At 43.4% G+C, this 19,924-nt stretch overlaps 1 pseudogene; it reads right to left on the bottom strand.

The window, feature by feature from the left end:
• The window catches only part of LOC123114289 (putative disease resistance protein RGA1), a 39,761-nt pseudogene extending 21,486 nt beyond the window's left edge, over nt 1–18,275 (bottom strand).
• Between the last annotated feature and the right edge of the window lie 1,649 nt (nt 18,276–19,924).

Below are 19,924 nucleotides of genomic sequence, written 5' to 3'. Positions count from 1 at the left end.
ATTGCCCTCGCCATGAACTGCTCACGTGCCTCCCTCCCTCAAACCTACCTCGGCCTCCCACTTGCCCCGACCAAGCCTCCCTCCAACGTATTCGCCCCGCCGATTGAACGTTCTCGCAAACTTCTCACCGGCTGGCGTGCAAAGCTTCTTGACAGGGGCGATCGCCTCATTCTCATCTCTTCAGTTCTTGACTCCATTCTTACACTTCATGTATGTCTTTCGAATTCCCAAGAAAACCCTCAAGCTTGTTGATTCCCTGAGAAGATCTTTTTTTTGGGCTGGTGAGGACGCCTGCTCGGGAGCTAAATGCCTGATTGCATGGAAAAATGTATGTACGCCAATTTTTTTTGGTGGTTTAGGGCTAATGAACCTACAGGTACAAAACAACTGCCTACTAATGAAGTTTGCTGCCAAAGCTTTATCATCCACAGAATCACCATGGCTAGATTGGCTAGACCTACAACATCCCAATGCCCTAGTTTCTGCGGGAACCCAAACATCCTTTCTTTGCCGCACGATCTCGCAACAACTCCCCACCCTCCAAACAATCTCCTTCGTTTTGACAAACAGTGGAACACATACTTATTTTTGGTTAGATACCTGGCTCACCCCAAAACCCTTAGCCACCACCTACCCACACATCTTTTCACACTCAACACAAAAGCTGGTTAAAGTGGATAACATCCTGCGTTTCGGCATCGAAACAAACCTCCGTAATCGTCTCTCTCTCACAGCAGAAACAGAGCTGGTTTCGATTTTGGCTGCTTTGCAGGACTTCGTGCCGTCGCTAGAAGAAGATCAACGGTTCCTCCTTCGGGGTCATACCTTCTCCACCAGGCAGGCCTAGGGCACCATCATGGCTAGGCCAGAAACGGACCCCCTTGCTCCACTCATCTGGAACACCAAGGCTCCTCGCAAAACAAAGATCTTCGCCTGGCTTCTCTTCAAAGATCGCCTAAGCACCACAGTCAATCTTGCCCACAAGAATATAATTCCCTCCGACTTTTGCACATGGTGTGCTTTGCTGCCCGAAGACTCCATTCACCTCTTCATCACATGCCCCCTTGCCAACAGAATTTGGCAACGATTGGGGATACTGCCACACGAAGATGACCTTAATGAACTCTGGGATGCTCCACTACCTCAGCACATGCCCGTAAATGCATGGCCCCTCCTCCTCCTAGCGCTCCTCTCAAATATTTGGGCAGCGCGGAATGACATGCTATTTAGGAATGTCGATCAACGCTCTGTAATAACTATTAGAAAAACTCTGTCGGACTTAGATCTCTGGTCACACCGTCTTGTTGATACGGGTGACAAGGAGGACGTCTCCTCGTGGCGTTCCTACCTCTCTGCACGATGCCTCGTGTCTATGTAATCTGGACCTGCTGTTTCTACAGCCGTTTTGAGCAATATATTCAGGTGGGGAACTCCCCCCCCGGTGATTCTCAAAAAAAAAGGATGTGGGATTTTCCTAAGTTAATCTTGCGCTATGAATCAGGATTGATCCTGACTGATTGATCTAGAGTATTCTGAATGAGAACACACTGGTGGTCCTAATGGAGTGACTTCGATGGAAAAAGAAATCTAGTGCCTAATTTAAATTTGCATTGTGGTAGGTTGAACTATGTGGTTCTTTTCCCTTTCCTTATTGAGCCTTCTCGCTGCAAGAGTATACATTTTAAGTTCTCATTATGTACTGAATGTGTCATCATCAAAGGTGAGGATCGGTAAAGGACATGCCGAAGGTGGAGGCGACATGGAGGAAGGGCCAGCCAAGGCAGGACCGTCACTCGTCTTCCCTAGAGCACGACGCTTCTTCGACGGTGAGGAAGACGCGTAACGTGACACGGTAGGGGCTGACCTGGATCGGCGGCAGCCGTGCGACTCCACTTGTTCACGCCCTTGTGTTGTCCCGACTTTCAGCGACGGTTGTGACGGCACCGTCATGAGCCTCCATGGAGGCGGCGGCAATAGGCTCGGGAGGACGCGAGAAGGTGCACATGGGCAGGAGGCAAGGAGGCGATTATGATAGAAGTGGCGCTACAATTTGAGGAAGGTCATCTTCCCTTAAACACGGGAGAGTTTGAGGTTAGATTACAGGAACCCATAAAATTATTTCGGGTTTACAGGAGCTCTTGACGAGCTTTTGTTGCCCCAACTTCGCGTAGACGGTATTTTTTTTTTGAGATACAAGAGTTGTTTGACTTGCTCTTAGGGTGCATGTCCGTCCGGACATATAGGGGGAAACTGGGGGGTTCGGTTGGGTGTCTTTTTACTCTCTCCTGTCTGTGTTGTCCGCCCACACGTTTAGAAAGGGGGAGAGGGTGGGAGGGGGGGGGCATGTACTCTCTCTCTCTCCCACACTACACTCTTCCCCTAATTCTCTCACGAACCAACCGACCTCATCCCCGCAATAACGCTATTGCTATCCCACATCATTGCCACCACACTTCCCCAGGCGGCAGCCGTGGTCCCCACCCGTGTTGCACCCCCAGTCCGCCTCAAACTTGCGTCAGTGGTCGCCTCCTCACATGGTGCGATGCAGGTATCGCACACATGAGGGCAGTGGTGGTGAGGGCTCTGCGCTTGACGGGCGTATTCGGACTTGTTCCTCCTCTCACGACACTGTGCGGCAAGGAAGGCACAAGTTGAAGGCCGCAATGGCCTCGGCTCTCGTGTCCAACAACATCAAGCATAAGTGAGGCGACAACAACTCCTGGTCTGACTCTACAGTCCACCCACCCAGTCGCGCCACCACCCAGCTGACCCAGTCCGCCTCATCGTAGATTGTGGGGATGGGCAGCAGACGTTACCGCCGACCACCCTGCAGCGCGATTACTACAATCTCCTCATCTTCCACCTCGACTAGGTCGATGTCAAATCCGACCCCACACTACAAGGAGAAATCTTATAGATAGAAATTTAGTAATAGCACTGGTTATGGTCCAGCACTACTGCCACTTAGTAGTTGCGTTGGTTGACACAAAGCGGTATAGGTAGCAAAGTAGCAGTAGCGCTGGCCCCTTGGCGGCGTTACTGATAAGTTGTCCCATGGCCACCGGCAGGGGCTACACGTAGTAGCGGTTGGCTGGAACCAGCGCTACTACTAGAGCATAGCAATAGCGCTGGGCCACCAGCCAACGCTAGTGCTAATGCTATCTTATCCTCTCCCCCGCCGGCCCGATCGATCACTCTCTCTCCCACACTCTCATCGTCCAACCCCGGCTGCCGCCGCCCACCGTCGTCGCCCGGTATGTCTCCCTCCCTCCCTTCTCCTTCCATCCCTCCCTCCTCCCTCCCTCCCTCCTCCCTCCCTCCCTCCGACCCTGCCTCTTCCTCCATCCCTTGCCCTTGTCCCTCCCTTCATCCCTCTCCCTTCCAGCCCTCTAACTCCGACCCTCTCCCTCCCCCGATCCCTGTTGCATTGCATATATAGATGGACAGATAGATGAATGGATAGATAGATAGATAGATGGTTAGAACAATGTTTTTTTTATATATTACATAGATAGAAAAATGGATGGATGGATATATTGATGGATATATAGATAGATGGATGGATGGATAGATGATAGGGTTAGAACTACGGAATTTTATTAAATGTATAGGTCTTTTAATTTTTAGGGTTAGAACAAGGTTTTACAAATTTTTAGAGTTAGAACTAGGTTTAGACAAACGGATGGATAAATAGGCAGTACAAATTATTAGGGTTAGAACTAGGTTTTATAGATTTAGGAGAAAGTTTTAGACATAGGGTTTCACTAAGTCCTAAGATTAGGATAATAATGTTTTTGTTTATATTTTGTTTTTGCAGAAATCAAGGAGCCCCTGCATCATCCCCACCGCCTTCCCCGTCACCGACCCCCTCCGACCTTGAGGTGGGACCAGCCAAATCCCCATGTCGACGATGATGTAGATATTTTGATAGTTGTAGTAGAGTAGTAGCTACATATGATCGAGTTGTTGTGACAATTTTCATGGAATAGAAAATTTTCAATGTAGATCTTTAAAATATGATGGAGATTTAGACATGTGATATGTAGTGTTCTGTAGTACTAGTGCTTGCCCAAGTGGCCTATGTTTGCAAGGAACACCTCACAGTGGCCTATGTTTTGCCAAAGTTTTGATTAATTTCCATTCCGGCAAATTTCAGGCGCTCGATATTTGTCCTTTTTAGCAAAGGTCTTGCTGGATTTTTTCATGATTTTTGGCATGACTTGTGCTAGAATATGTAGGAAATATCGAGTCGCCCGAATTTTGTAGAAAGATAATTAAACGGTATTTCGGGTTGACTTTAAGTCTGTTGAGGCTCCATACATGACAGTCAACAAATGAGCGAGGGAGAAAGTCTGCACCATATATGAGAGAAGAAGAATCCCGACTGTTGTCGTGGGGGTCATTTCTCCTTCTTCTCCTTGTGCTAGACCTTTGTTATGCACTAGGGGAAGGAGGCATAACGACCATCACCGATGGTCGAAAATTCAGTGAGGGTGTGTGTCCACCATATATGATAGAGGACGAAGAATCCCGACTGTTGTGGTGGGGGTCGTTTCTCCCTCTTATCCTTATGCTAGACCTTTATTATGCACTATGGGAAGGAGGAGTAACGACCATCAGTGACGGTCAAAAAATCAGCGAGGGAGTGTCCACCATATATACACCACGTGCGGTCCAATCAAGAAAAGACTCGACAGACCGACAGTCAACCCGTTATGAATAATAATGATATAACTTAGTTTTTCTAGTACATATATTGAACTTTACAAGTTTAATCTTTGAATTATGAATATAGAAAATGTCTGACGACGACGATAGGATCCCGGGGTGCGACTACTGCGGCGAAGACTGGGGTCTGTGTGACAAGCCTTACCTGGTAGACGGTTGATGCTTCAGTGTTAAGCTCGATGAGACCTTTGAAGTTGAAACTGTACGCAACGACAAGTCTTTTTTTGTAATTAAGCATGACTTATGCTTTTTCAATGTGTAATTTTCATCTTTTACAATTCGACTAGCTTATCCCTTGCCATGCAAGACGCTATGTCTTGGAGCATCTGAATTTCGAAGATCATGAAAATATGGAGACAAAGATAATTCATCTCAGGACCCATCATGGTTATGATTTTGTTGTAAAGCTATATAATTCGAAGAGTGTATCCCATTTTGGTTGCTTTAATTGGGAAGCATTATGCAAGGCATATGATTTTCAGGAGGGTATGTATGTCACCTTCTATCTTGGTGATCATGATGATGGCCTTTGGGTCCTTGTTGGTATGCTTCCACCTCTACCTCTACGTGAGTTTCTCAAACATATTTATGAAGTAATTTATATTTTTTATTTCAAAATAATTGACATCTTATTTCAAAATAGTTGACAACTTATTTTCATTGACAGCATATTTTCATTCTTCAAAAAATGTACGGAAGATGGTAGACAGAACCTACTACACTCATGGCGCAGAATTAACTTATCAGGATAAAGATCAACTTATCTCATTTATTAAAGATGTTGAGAATTACAATATCAATTATCAAACTCCTGCACATTATGGTCATTACGTGCGACTAGTGCACGTCTTGAACTACAGTAACATCCATGGAGATGGCATGGTAAGATTCTTTACTGTTACGACATCCGTATATCTTTTGCATAAATTCTTCTAATGCTAAACTACATTGCTAACTACGAAGTTATTACTATGTTTTTCAACAGAAAATCCTGAAGGATTGTGTGCCTGATCTGACGTTTTCAAAAGGTCACCTTGATGTTACTAGCTTGCAGCCAGGTCGTCCTAGGCTTCACTGTTGTTCATACCGGATTTCAAAAACCGATGAAGACATGACAATCAAAGATTGGAAAAAATGTATGGACAATCGTAGGGAGCTACATGGAAGCAACATTGTACGAAGCGCAAGAATTAGAGACAGTATAATCTCCATTCTCCATAATGGAGAGTCAGGGCCTATCTTGTTTTATGCTATTTTACCTTAGAGAGGGTAGTAGGTCCTAGCTAATACTCATGATATTGTGCTAAGAACAATTAAGTAGGGTTGGTTATATGACTATGATGATGATGTGTATGACTTCTTATTATGATAACGAGTAGAATTGTATGATGATGATGAGTAGGACTTGTTATTATGATAACAATGATGAGTTATATATTATGATGATGATGCATGATGCTAAGTTGTTATATGAGCATCATGAGTTATTATATATATATATATATATATATATATATATATATATATATATATCAGTGGGTGAAATGAATATGGATTAGATTCAAGTGGAGGCAACACGTGGTGCACATATCAAAAGTACTAAGTATAATTACTTTCGATATGTGCATCACATGTTGCCTCCACTTGAATCTAATATGATGAAAGTAATTTATATAAAACCTATACAAATACAGTGACAATAAGCTGCATTTTCAAAAATACATGAAAATTTAGCAATAGCGTTTTTCATAAGAAACGCAACTGCTACTTACTATTATCAGTAGTGTTGTTCCCTACCGAGCGCTATACTAACTAGGTATAGTAGTAGCGCTGGAAAACCAGCGCTACTGCTACCAGTTAGCTGTAGCGCCTTAGTGGTAGCGCTTGTACAAGCGCTACTAAGAGCTATAAATCCAGCGTTACTGCTAGGGTTATCCCTAGTAGTGCCACCATGCTCTAGCCCTTCCTCGCCGATTCGAGCTTGGTCTTCATGGGTTACGTGTCCTTGTCCGACGGCCGGATGTCGCGGGAGCACTAAGACGTTCATGTCGTTACGACTTTCATGCACTCGCGAACACATGGAACACCCATAGCTTCATCGAGCTTATGGTGCAACACTCGACATCATGGGGAACGCACCCATCGAGGTGAAGTATGTCTATGTTGAAGCCAACCCAATAAAAAAATAGCGTGTTGTGAAAAATAGTGCAACCATTAAATTCCTCTATAACGAAGCTATATCATGCTATAGAGATGCTATATCACACTATAGAAAATAATTGTACACCAATTTCATTTGGCGAGAAATTACTCAGATATAGCATGCTATTAGCAGCGCTATAGCCCACTATTTTCTGTTTACCTCATCTTTGTTGTCTCAACATATCTGGACCCAAGCCCGGGTAAAGGAGCGGGCTTGTGTTAGGCTTGGTGAGCCAAGTCAAAACTCAACTACTCTTATGGAGATGAAACTCAAAAGATTTCGTTTGCGGCGTAACCCTCTCAGCAAGGCGCTATATCAGAACCAGGGTGTGGTGTGAAATGGGCAATGGGCGGGCCATCACTCCTGCGGTGGCACGCCATATATTGATCTGGATAGGGTGGCAAGTGAGCGCGCTACATCGATGCATGGGTGTAGTAGAAAATGAGTAAGGGTCTTCGCATTTGACTCGACAAGTGTGAAAGGTAAGGAAGCTAGCCGAGCCTAGGAGGATCCATTTAGGTAGCTGAAATGTAGGGTCCCTGATAGGTAAGCTTCGGGAGCTAGTTGACGCAACGATGAGTAGAGGTGTAGATATCCTTTGCCTCCAAGAAACCAGATGGAGGGACAGAAGGCGAAGGAGGTGGAAGATATCGGCTTCCAGTAGTGGTACACACTAGGAATCAGGTAATTTGCCATCAGCCGAACAGAAATGGCAAAGGCTGATATCATGACGACAAAGATTGGGCCGTCAGCTGACTAACAACAAAGATTGTCGACAAAGACGTACTTTGTCGTAAGCTTTCTATCAGGCTAACGACAAGCAATTCATCGTTATTGTCATGCCTTCTCCATCAGCAAACAAAAAAGGAAAGCACTTGATGGTTTGGCAGCAAATGGATGACGTGAAGTGGTTTGTCGTTAGCCATTTACCCTCAACGGACGGCGGCAAACAGAAATGACGTAGGCATCTTGATAAAGAAGAGCCTCAAGTATAAAGTCGGAGATGTCAAGAGACATGTGGACCAAATTATCCTCGTCAAGCTGGTAGTTGAGAACTTAATTGTCAATGTTATCAACGCCTATGCACCACAAGTAGGCCACAATAAGAACACCAAGAGGGAATTCTGGGAAGGCCTGAAGTACATGGTTAGGAGTGTACTGATTGGTGTGAAGCTCTTCATAGGAGGAGACCTCAATGACCACGTGGGTACGTCTGACACAGGTTTTGAAGGGGTGCATGGGGACTTCGGTCGTGGCATAAGGAATCAAGAAGGATAAGATTTCCTATGCTTTGCTCTAGCCACAGCTAGCGGAAACCCTAAAGGTAGACATGTAACAGTAGTGTGGGGCCCTTCCCGGCCGTCCCTCCCCCAGGCTCGTCGGCCCGCCCCCACACTACACTACTCCGACCGCCCGCCCCCGCACCGGCCCCCCTCCATGCGCGGCGCCCTCCCCGGCGCCGGTCCACTCCATCTGTTTCTTGTCACCGCCCTGCCTACCTTGAGCAGCTCCTTCTTCTCTCAATTCATTTTCCTTTGATTGTATATTTGAATGAATGGATGAATTAAACAAATTAGCTAGGTATCTCTGAATGTGTTGGATTAGTTAGCATGTGCAATATGTTCAATTTGTTTTACTAATTTTGTTCATATATATGAACCCTAGGTGTTCATATATATGAGCCCATTTCATCATTACAACACTAGGGTTTTTAGTATAATACAATGTAGATATATGTAACCCTAGGTGTTCATATATATGAACCCTAGGTGTTCATATATATGAGCACAATTCATTATTTGGTTATTTTGCTATATTTAGGGCTATTACAACTATTTTTAGGTTTTTTAGGCCAAATTGTTTTAGGCTAGATTATTTAGAGTTTTTAGGCTATATCTAGTGTTTCCGAATTAATACCAATAGGAAGTTTGTATAAGATCATTTCAATATTGATACTTTGTACTATTTGGACATGTGTATGTGTATGGACATGTTGATCTCGAGCTACTGTGTATTTTGTGCCAAAGATGGCCCCATATATCTCTTTCTATTGCATGGAAACTATGAGTGGTCTATGTTTTGCCGGATTTTCGATTCATTTCCGTGTCGGTAAATTTCAGGCGCTCGATATGTTTTGTTTTTTAGCAATGGTCATGCCAAAAAAATTCGTGAATTTTGGCATGACTTGTGCTAGAATGTAGGAGATGTCGAGTGCGTGAGATGTATCGGAAAGAGAATTAAACGACATTTTGGGTTGACTTTTAGTCTATCGGGGCTCCATACATGACGGTCAAAAAATCAGTGAAGGAGAGTGTCCACCATATATGGGAAAAGAAGAATGTCGAATATTGTCATGGGGGTCCATCTTCCTCTTCTTTCTCATGATAGACCTTTTGGTAATGCACGGGAAGGAAGAGAACAGCGACCATCACAGATGGGCAAAAAATCAGTGAGGCAGTGTCCACCATATATGAGAGAGGATGAATCATGTTTGTTGTCATGGATGTCGCTTCTTATTCATTTGAAGGTGCTAGACATTTTGGTGTAATGCACTTTCGAATGAAAGGAGGAGCAACCATCATCTACGGTTGCAAATCTCAGGGAGGAAGAATCCCGACTATTGTCGTGGGGGTCGCTTCTCCTTTGTTCCCACGAAGGGAGGAGCAACCATCACCGATGGCTGAATATATCAGAGAGGGAGTGCCCACATATACATCACGTAGGATGAGAGTTTTCAAGGAAAGGCTCGATAGACCGAAAGTCAACCCATGGTGAATATTGATCTGTGTGTCAAGTTCATGGTAATTGTCGTCGATTTATAATCTTTGAATTTTGAACATAGGGAATGTCTGACGATGATAGGATACCTGAGTGCGATTACTGCTACGACGATCGGGGTATATGCGACAGGCCTCACCTGCAAAACGGTAGGTTCTTCACGGTCAACCTAGAAGAGACCTTCGATGTTTTTATGGTACGCAATGATGACAAGTATTCCTTCGTAATTAACCATGGCTTGTGCTTCTTTGCTTCAACGTGTAATTTCCAAAAAAATATATCAATTCGACTAGTACATCCCCTGCCATGCAAGACTGTATGTCTTGGAGAAGCTCAGTTTCCAAGAGATTGGGAATATGAAGACGAGGAGATCTCACCTCAGGACTAAACATGGTTATGCTTTTCGGGTTAATCTCTACAATGCACTTAATCACTCACATTTTGGTTGCTCTAATTGGGGAGCTCTCTGCAAGGCCTACGTACTTGAGGGGAATATGCAAATAAGCTTCGATCTTCGTCCTGAAGATGATATTGAAGATAATATCGACATTTTGGTGGATGTGGATATGCCTCCAGTTCTGGCTAAATGTGAGTTTGTCAAACAAATTTGTTAAATAATTTATATTGTTAATTTGAAAATATTTGGTGTTCATCCCTACTAAACTTTTTTATTTATAATTGTCATCTTACTTCTTATCTTAAAGAAATACTCGGAAGGTTGTAGAGAAGACGTACTATAGCTATGGCTTCGAGCTTAAATTGTGAGGAGAAAGGATATCTTGTCTCAGTTATAGAAGTTGTTGAGACTTTTAAGACCAATCACTTTATCAGCCCAAATTTTAGTGGATATGTTCCTCTAGTCCACGAGTTGCATGATGATAACTTCATTGCAAAAAATAGGGTATGATTTTGTTAATGATGGTAACTTCATTGCACATATTCTTCTTAATTAAACTACAGTGCTAATGATATATGTTACTATTATGTTGTTTAACAGAAGCCCCCGAAGGAGGTTGTGTCTGACATGATGTTTACCGACGGTCATATGCATATCGTGAGCTTACAACCATTTCCGCCGACGGCTTACCAAAGTGCATACTCCATTTTTTAAAGATGAAAGGATCAATATTAAAGAATGGTGCAAACTAATGAATGTGGGTAGGCAACCAATTGGAGATAACATGAATGTGCGCAAGTCACAAGTTGGCGACTGGAGGATCTCCATTCTCCATTTTGGAGATGGACCGGTTTACCTGTTTTATGCTATTTTACCTAAGAGAGAGGAGTAGGTCCTAGGTAGTAAGAAAAATTAGCTAGTGTTGATTATGACCATGATGATGAGGAGGAGTTCTTATTATGATGATGACAGGTTATGTGCTACAATGTGTTAGAATGATTAGTTGTTATATGATTCATAGATGATGATGATGATGAGTTGTTATATGACTATGATGATGATGATGATGATGAGTTGTTATGAAGATGATGATGATGATGATGAGTTGTTATTATGATGATAATGAGTTGTTATTATGATGATGATGAGTTATTATATCATTGGATGAAAGAAACGCAGATTAGATTAAAGTGGATGGATTCGAAGAGACCAAGTTGGATTAGTAGGACGACCATCATGATCATAATCATATAACAATCTCTAAATTTCTACTATATCAAAACATGTATAATGGTGTAGAAATACAGTATAAAACAAAAGACAAATGAAATACAGACAAATAGTAGTAGCACGGGTTAGAGCGCACGCTGCTAGTAAGTAGCAGTAGCACTGGTGGGAACACACACTACTGCTAACTGAGTCATACCCGCGCTATTGCTAAAAGTTAGCTTTAGCTCCCTAGTAGTAGCGCGGGGACCCACTTTACTGCGAGACAAAAACCTCACGCTATTGCTAGGGTTTTCCCTAGTAGTGAGTGTACGACATGATCATAGCTAACACCCTCTTTAAAAAGAGAGATCACATCTAGTGAGTTTTACTAGTGGTCAACACTCTAGCTAGATTGATTTCATCCTCTCGGTAAGAGAATATAGGCGTGCATGCCTAGATTGTAAGGTAATACTTTGAGAGGGTGTTGTCCCTCAACATAAGCTTGTGGTTGCTGACTTCCGATTTTGAATTCGTGTCCAGCGGGATAAGCGTGACAAAGTTGCTAGAACGAAGTGGTGGAAGCTCAAGGGGGAGTGAGCTCAGGCGTTCAAGTAGAGGGTCGTTAAGGAGGGCCCTTGGGAGGAAGGAGGGGGTGTAGACAATATGTGGATGAAGATGGCGACTTGCATTCGTAAGGTGCCTCCGGGGATTTTGGACTGTCAAGGGGAAGTAGAAGCGAAGCTAGAGATACCTGGTGGTGGAATGATGATGTCCAAAAGGCTATTAAGGAGAAGAAATATTGTTTCAGGCGCCTATACCTGGATAGGAGTGAGACAACTTAGAGAAGTAGTAGATGGTGAAGAAGGCTGCAAAGCGGGCAGTGAGTGAAGCAAGGGGTCGGGCATATGAGGGCCTCTACCAGCAGTTAGACATAAAGGAAGGCGAAAGGGACATCTATAAGATGACCGAGAGAGGAGATGAGGGATGTTGACCAAGTCAAGTGCATCAAGGACAAAGTAGGTCAGCTCCTGGTGAAGGACTAGGAGATTAAGCATAGATGGCAGGAGTACTTCGACAAGCTGTTCAATGGAAAGAATGAGAGCTCTACTATTGAACTGGATGAGTTGGAGTAGTTAACATGAAATTAAGCTGATGAGCAATACAATGAAGCTATGGGAGATATTCATTGGGCACCGCTTAAGAAGAATGACAAGGGTGACCAAAATTTAGTTTGGTTTCATCCCTATGAGGTTGATCATGGAAGCCATTTATTTGATATGAGAACTTATGGAGAGATACAAGGAGCAAGTGATGGACATACATATGGTGTTCATTGACTTGGAGAAGGGCCATGACAAAATACCGCGGAATGTCATGTGGTGGGTCTTGAAGAAACACAAAGTCCCAGCAAAGTACATTACCCTCATCAAGGACATGTATGATAAATGTTGTGACAAGTGTTCAAACATGTGATGGCAACATTGATGACTTCCCGATTAAAACAGGACTGCACCAGGGGTTAGCTTTGAGCCCTTATCTTTTTTGTTTTGGTGATGGATGAGGTCACATGGGATATACAAAGAGATATCCCATGGTGTATGCTCTTTGCAAATGATGTGGTGCTAGTCAACGGTAGTAGGACGGGTGTCAATAGGAAGTTAGAGTTATGGAGACAAACCTTGGAATCGAATGGTTTTTAGGCTTAGTAGAACTAAAACTGAGTACATGAGGTGCGGTTTTAGTACTACTAGGCACGAGGAGGAGAATATTAGCCTTGGTGGGTAGGTGGTGCTTCAGAAGGACACCTTTCGATATTTGGGGTCAATGCTGCAGAAGGATGTGGATATTGAAGAAGATGTACACCGTCGAATCAAAACCGGGTGGATGAAATGGCGTCAAGCTTCTTGCATTCTCTATGACAAGAGCGTGCCACAAAAGCTAAAAGGCAAGTTCTATAGGATGGCGATTCGACAGACAATGTTGTATGGCGCTGAGTGTTGGTCGACTAAAAGGCGACATGTTCAATAGTTAGGTGTGGCGGAGACGCACATGTTGAGATGGATGTGTGGCCACACAAGGAAGGACCGAGTCCGAAATGATGATGTACGAGATAGACTTGGGTAGCACCGATTGAAGAGAAGTTTGTCCAACATCGTCTGAGATGGCTTGAGCATATTCAACGTAGGCCTCCAGAAACTCCAGTGCATAGCAGACAGCTCAAGCGTGCTGATAATGTCAAGAGAGGTCGGTGTGGACCGAACTTGACATGATAGGAGTTCATAAAGAAAGATCTAAAGGACAGGAGTATCGTCAAAGAAGTAGCCATGGACAAGGCTGTGTGGAAGCTACCTATCCATGTACCAGAACCATGAGTTGGTCACGAAATCTTATGGGTTTCACCTCTAAGCCTACCCCAACTTATTCGGGGCTAAAAACACAAATGCCACTTGGGCAGTCCAAACCGCTGTCCAAATTTATATGTTTTTAATGGTTTTGCAAAATTGAGGGGGTACGAACTTGAACTAATTAGTCCATTTTTTTTCAAAGGCAAACATCATAGCAACTACCACTGGACGGGCAACTAGCGGTCAACTAGCAGTACTGACATAGGTGTACCAGATGCTAAGTTTCAGTGGCATACACGGGAGAGGAAAATTTTGAGTGACATATCGGTAAAATTTCAGTGGCATATATGAAATTTACTCTAGGTAATGTTACATTACAGACGCTTAGGTACTTGGATTATCGTGTGGCATTTTGTTATTATTCTAACTTGTTAGTATTTAAATGAAAATGATGCATGGTTAAATATTAGTAGTACAATTAATGTTATTGAATATATAGTACATAAATGATCTTTCCTTTGTCAGACATGGTTTGGGAACTACTAACAAGAATATTTAATTTTAGAACTTGTATGCCAGAACATAGTTCAATTTAATTAATGTGTTGGCATCCAGTCCCTCCGTTCCTAAATATAAGTCTTTTTAGAGATTTTAATATGGACTGCATACAGATGTATATAGACATAGTTTAGAGTGTAGATTCACTCATTTTGCTTCGTATGCAGTTCATATTGAAATCTCTAAAAAGACTTGTATGTAGAAACAGAGGGATACATTTTTATTTATTATTTGTTCTTTAGTTCAGTTGTGATCTTAGAAATGCCAATTTTGGTACGTATGTGGTGTTCTACGTATTTAAGTGTAGATGTTCACACTCCCCAGAAATATTTTTTCAGGAGGATGTGGGAAAACAGTTGGTTAAAAGGTCTTTGGCTTCTCGCTGTTGTGATGATGTAGGACTGTCTTTTGCAGTGTCCCTGCTGTATCACAGCAGTGATGGGTACAACAGTGACACTGCAAAGAAGGCGTCCATGTCTAAGGATGGTGCTAAGAGTGAAGGTGTAACGCTTTCTTCTGATCAATGAATTTGACAGTTCTCCTGCCAACATTAAAAAAAATACCATTTCTAAATAACCAAGATCCGGTTGGTTTGTAGCTGTAGTTGTAACCAGGTGAGCGACCAAGGTCCGCCAAGACACCAAAAAAACGGTTAAATGAGGCCGTGCTCCTGCAAGGCCAGCGACCTGATTTTGGCAAACCATTCATACGCATGTCGCACGCGCCGCCCCGGGTTTGGTGAGCGAGCGCGCATGTGGTATTTTCTTTCTCTCCTCAACACATCACCTAGTGTGGTGGAGATAACCCACTATATAAAGAGGTCTCACACTTCCTCAACTTTTAGGGTGGTACTAAACTTCAGAACCACCAGTTGCCATCTATTCATGAGCTTACTTTGAGATTTCCGAAATTCTACATGGGCTAGGACCATTATTTCTAACAATTGAAATAGTGACAAAGCATTATATGTGACAAATTTACTCAAAAATAATACGTGACAAACAAAGTCCTTGAGGTGGATGATTTTTTTTCCGATCATCAGTTCCTTGAGGTGGAGGAATAACCGCCTCCAAGGGCTTTAGTTCCAATTCTGTACTAATGCCTGCTCGGGATTACTTGAAAATGATGAGGACAATAATATACGATGAGTGACACCTTGACCATAGCGATGACTAATGAGACATTCTAAACACCACTGTTGATCCATACTTAAAATACCAAACTTTTCTAATCAGAGGACCCAAGCGAAAACCTTGTTTTAATGGAGATGCTTACCTGCGTTCTTGTAATGGTTATAGGCCAATGCCACCCTGTTTTGTAAGTTGGTAACCTACAGACAACAAAAATTGTAGAGGTTTATTCCATGTTCATAGAGGCCTATCCTAAAGCAGTACTGTTTGATATTTTGCATCCTATACTAGGACAATATTTTTAGGGGTATGTAAACCAGATTTCAGTGATCAGCGATTGCTTGGAAGTTTCTGCAGAGAATAACTACTAGTGCTCTATAAACCACAAAATAATGAGGTGTCAAATTTGCACACGTTTTTTGGTATATTTTAGTTGGCCTGGATAACACTTCACGATTTAGTCACCTGGGAAAATGGTAAAATGGTGTGCTGGAAAAATATTACAGATCCAACTATCTACTTACCCCCCCCCCCCCCCTGTGGTTTATAAGGGTTGCATGTTATTTCTAGATCATCGATCTTATAAGACGGAAGGGAGGGAGTACATCTATAAACACTCTACAAACCCTAATACTTCAATATGCAAGAAATATTGGTTTTCACTATGTAGTTCTATTGTTTGCTAAAATAAGTCTCAATAGCTTGAGTAGAAATATCACTAATCTTTCAATACCTCGTGCGTAAGTGAAAAAATCTCAATATCAATCCTATCAAGTTTATCAACGGTCTCATCTGCAAGTGTTAAATTTTCAATATCAATCCTGTTAAGCTCATCGACGATCTCTCTTATAGTTGGCCTTTTATTTCGGTCATCCTCCAGACATCTTAATGCAATTCCGATGCATGTCTTAACTTCTTTCCATGTGTGTGACAACATTGTTGGACCTAGTTTTTCTCGCCATATTTCACATACCTGCAAAGTCGAAACAAATGTCATACTTGTACGTAGCAAGAATAATACAAACCATAATTTTAGGAGAAGACGAGTATTCGTGAATTGGAACATTTTGACTTACAAGCTCATTGAAAATTTCAGAAGGAACACTTCCACAATCAAAGTAGTTCTTGCGTCCTGCCATCATTTGTACAATTATAACACCCACACTGAACACATCAAATTTTGGTGAGATTTCTTGTTTGTCAATATATTCCGGTGGCATGAATCCCCTGCATGGTATCATATCCAATTAATTTGCAACAAAGTTATATAAGAATTGCTTACTTTTCATAAGGTAGCAACTCACACTGTCCCTATCAATGTTCTTGTTGTGGGGGTAATGGTTTTTGTTGAAGGAAAGATTCTTGATATACCAAAATCTCCTATTTTCGGCATCATGTTATTGTCCAGCAATATGTTTGCAGGCTTCAAATCTAGATGGTAAATATTTCCACTATGAAGATAATTTAAACCTGCACACACTCCCTTAATTATTTTGTAACATGTGTGCCAATCAAGTCTGCATGGCTGCTCTTCTGTAGAAATAAGCATGAAGTGTATTCAAAGACGTCAACTTAAAGAATGGAAGAGGTCGTAAATCAGGTAGAATGGTTTTTTCATGCAATATAAGATAGTCAAACTGTGTAAGCAGAGCACAGTCATACCAGAAAGGTGCCTCTCAAGGTCACCACCGTGCAAATATTCAAAGCATAGGATTCCTTCAGCCTCAAGAGCAAAGACATATTGTCCATTGTACTCGGTACATCTACGTTCTTCATGATAGCAGTAGCCAACAAACTGTACAATATTTTGATGATGGACCCTAATAATGTTATTGAACTCATTTGTAAATTCCTTGTCGTCAAGCCCAATCTGATTAAGCTTCTTCAGAGCAATCTCTTCCCCATTTTCCAACACTCCCTGTTAAATCTTACTTGTTGATATGGCACATGTATACAGGTGCAGTAGCAGATCAGTTAAGAAAATTAAAAAAAAGTAATTAACAATCACACCTTGTAAACTACTCCACCCCCACCACGGCCAAGTATGCGGTCCTCAGAAAAGTTATTTGTAATATGTTGTAAGAAGTCGAGTGTAAATTTGTTTGTCAGTCGACTTTTATCTTGAAAATTGCTCCCCATGGCATCCTATATCTCCTGCTGGCTAGGACGAGCATCCATGTCCCATCGATCTAATAACACAGAAATCGTTTCAAATTGATGAGCTGAAAGGTTGCAAACATAACTTTTACAAAGAACGTATATGTTTCTGAATTAAAGAAGAAATAGAAATGCCAGCATATACCTTGTTCTTTTTACAGATACTAACTCAGACTTTTAGATGCTTTTCTGTTAGGATTGATAATCTCATATTGACCTACTTGCTGAGATGCGCAGCATACTGCATACCTAGCTAGCTAACTGAAAACTTCTTCATTTCTTTGTGGCTAAAGCAGCAGCAAGCTAATTAACAAGAAATAGAACCTGTAACAACTATTCCCTCCGTCCAAAAATACTTGTCCCCGAAATGAATGTATCCAGACTTATTTTAGTTATAGATACATTCATTTTATCTATTTTTAGGACAAGTATTTCCGGACGGATGGAGTAGCTAACAAGAGCAAGAACAAATATTAGAAGGAAAACAAAAGAAAAGGGAAGAAGCTAGGGGCTTTCTTCAACAAAAATCGACCATAGAGGGATGACAAAGGAATCCTTAGTAGCTAGCAATTCCCTAGAAGCATGCACCTCGAGTCCTCGACTAACCTGGAGAGGTACCTTCCGGAGGGGGAAGAAGATGAGACCTTAATCCCGGATGCTTTCAACGGCTCGCATGAGCAGAAAGAGAAGGCAGAGGAGGGTGGTATAGAGGACAACGCGCAAAACAAGTTTTGATTGATTGATTGAGATGTAGACCGGGAAGAAAAACCACCTCTGTCTGTACCTTTACAATATACTCCACCGAAGCAATAATTGACAACACTAGCTGGCCCCGAAAGAATGGACAACAACAGAGCAACTTTGGCTTTCGGCGACAACTTTTTCTTTTTTACGAAAGGGCTTTCGGCGAAAGGAATGGCTTTCGGCGACAACTTGAAGATAATTAATTACAGAATTGTTATAGTTCAAGTGGCTAAAAAAGAAATATATTTTCCAGTTGATGAGTAATATATAATAATAGCCATCCAGAAATGAGAAAATCAGAGTAGGTGGCAGGTGGGAGGAGGTCGTTGGCGGAGGCACAGACGCACAGTGGAGAAAAATACAAGTGCAAGACCACCATAAGCCGATGTCGATTGAAAAATAAGAATTCACAATCTATTGGAATGCACTTCAATATTTCTCCTCTAGATTCAAAGTCTGAGAGAACAGGGAACACAGCTCCACCCCAATTTGCCGGCCGATCTGGCATGGCGATATGTGCCAGGCAGAGTCATTAAGGATACTCCCGTTAATCACGTACAGGAATCTTAATAATATAAGGGCATCAACAGACGGACTTGACAAATCCGGCCCCTCAAATGCGGGCACTGGCCGGACACTCCTCCAAAAATGGAATCCACATCCGGACACCTCAATTAACATATCTCAAATCCATACAAACTCGTGCAACTACGTCGACGCACACGCATCGTCCGGCTACTCCATCACTCTACACTAAACATGCCATCGGACTACCAAAATTTGGCATGTTTGGCTATAATGGAGTTCATCCATAGCTGCCCTTGCCCTTCCCGGTGCCCTTGCTGTCCTTCTCGTGGAAGTACCGGTCGAAGATGCAGTACGGATCGAGCCGGATCTGCTCGTCGCCGGAGCTGTCCTCGCTGTCGCTATCCTCCTTCGGTGGCAGTCCGGCCATGGCAAGGACCGCCCGATACTGACCACGGGCGAGGGCGCGCGTGTTCCTCCGCCGTCGTTTCTTCACAATGCGGGCGCAGATGGCTTCCACCTTTGCGGACGCCCGCGCCGCCGCTTCGGCCGCCTCCGCCGCCACCATTTCCGCCGCGAGATGGGCCTCGGCGGCCCTTATCCTCTTCTTCCCATGGCGGGCCGCCCGTTCCTGGGGGGACTCGTAATCTGCCCGACAAGTGATGGGGAAGGAGAGGTGTTCCGGCCTGGACCGCGAGGATCTAGCACCAGAGGACCCGAGCGCCCGATGAGCCGACGCTATGGCGTCGCGGCGAATGGATCCGTCCGTCGGCCGGGAACTGTCCTCCCGGGAGCGGCGTAGTGCAATGCGGACTGCCATTGCCTCCTCCAACCCACACGAGACGACACCCCAGTCAACGGATCCGGATTAGTCGGAGTCCGATCCGCTGTCTGCCATAGCAGAGAAGGTCGCAAACCGCCAGAGGTGAGCTCGGGTGGCGGAGGGGAGTCGAGGGGACTGGACTGAAATGGCTAGGGTTTGGTCCCGCAAAAGTATGGAATGAATATAAGTGTGGTAGGGTGGGCCAGCATGGGCCGGGTCCGACGTGGCGGGCGTGCCCGGCCGCGCCCAGGGACCCCATATCCGCCCCATATTTGGGCTGGTTATGGGGAGTGTCGGTCAGCCCGGACGTTTGAGGGCCGTTTGAGG

Source organism: Triticum aestivum, chromosome 5B (assembly GCF_018294505.1).
Source record: "Triticum aestivum cultivar Chinese Spring chromosome 5B, IWGSC CS RefSeq v2.1, whole genome shotgun sequence".
Classification (NCBI taxonomy): Eukaryota; Viridiplantae; Streptophyta; class Magnoliopsida; order Poales; family Poaceae; genus Triticum; species Triticum aestivum.
Note: the sequence above shows the minus strand (reverse complement) of the source record. Positions and strands in the feature narration are given on the sequence as shown.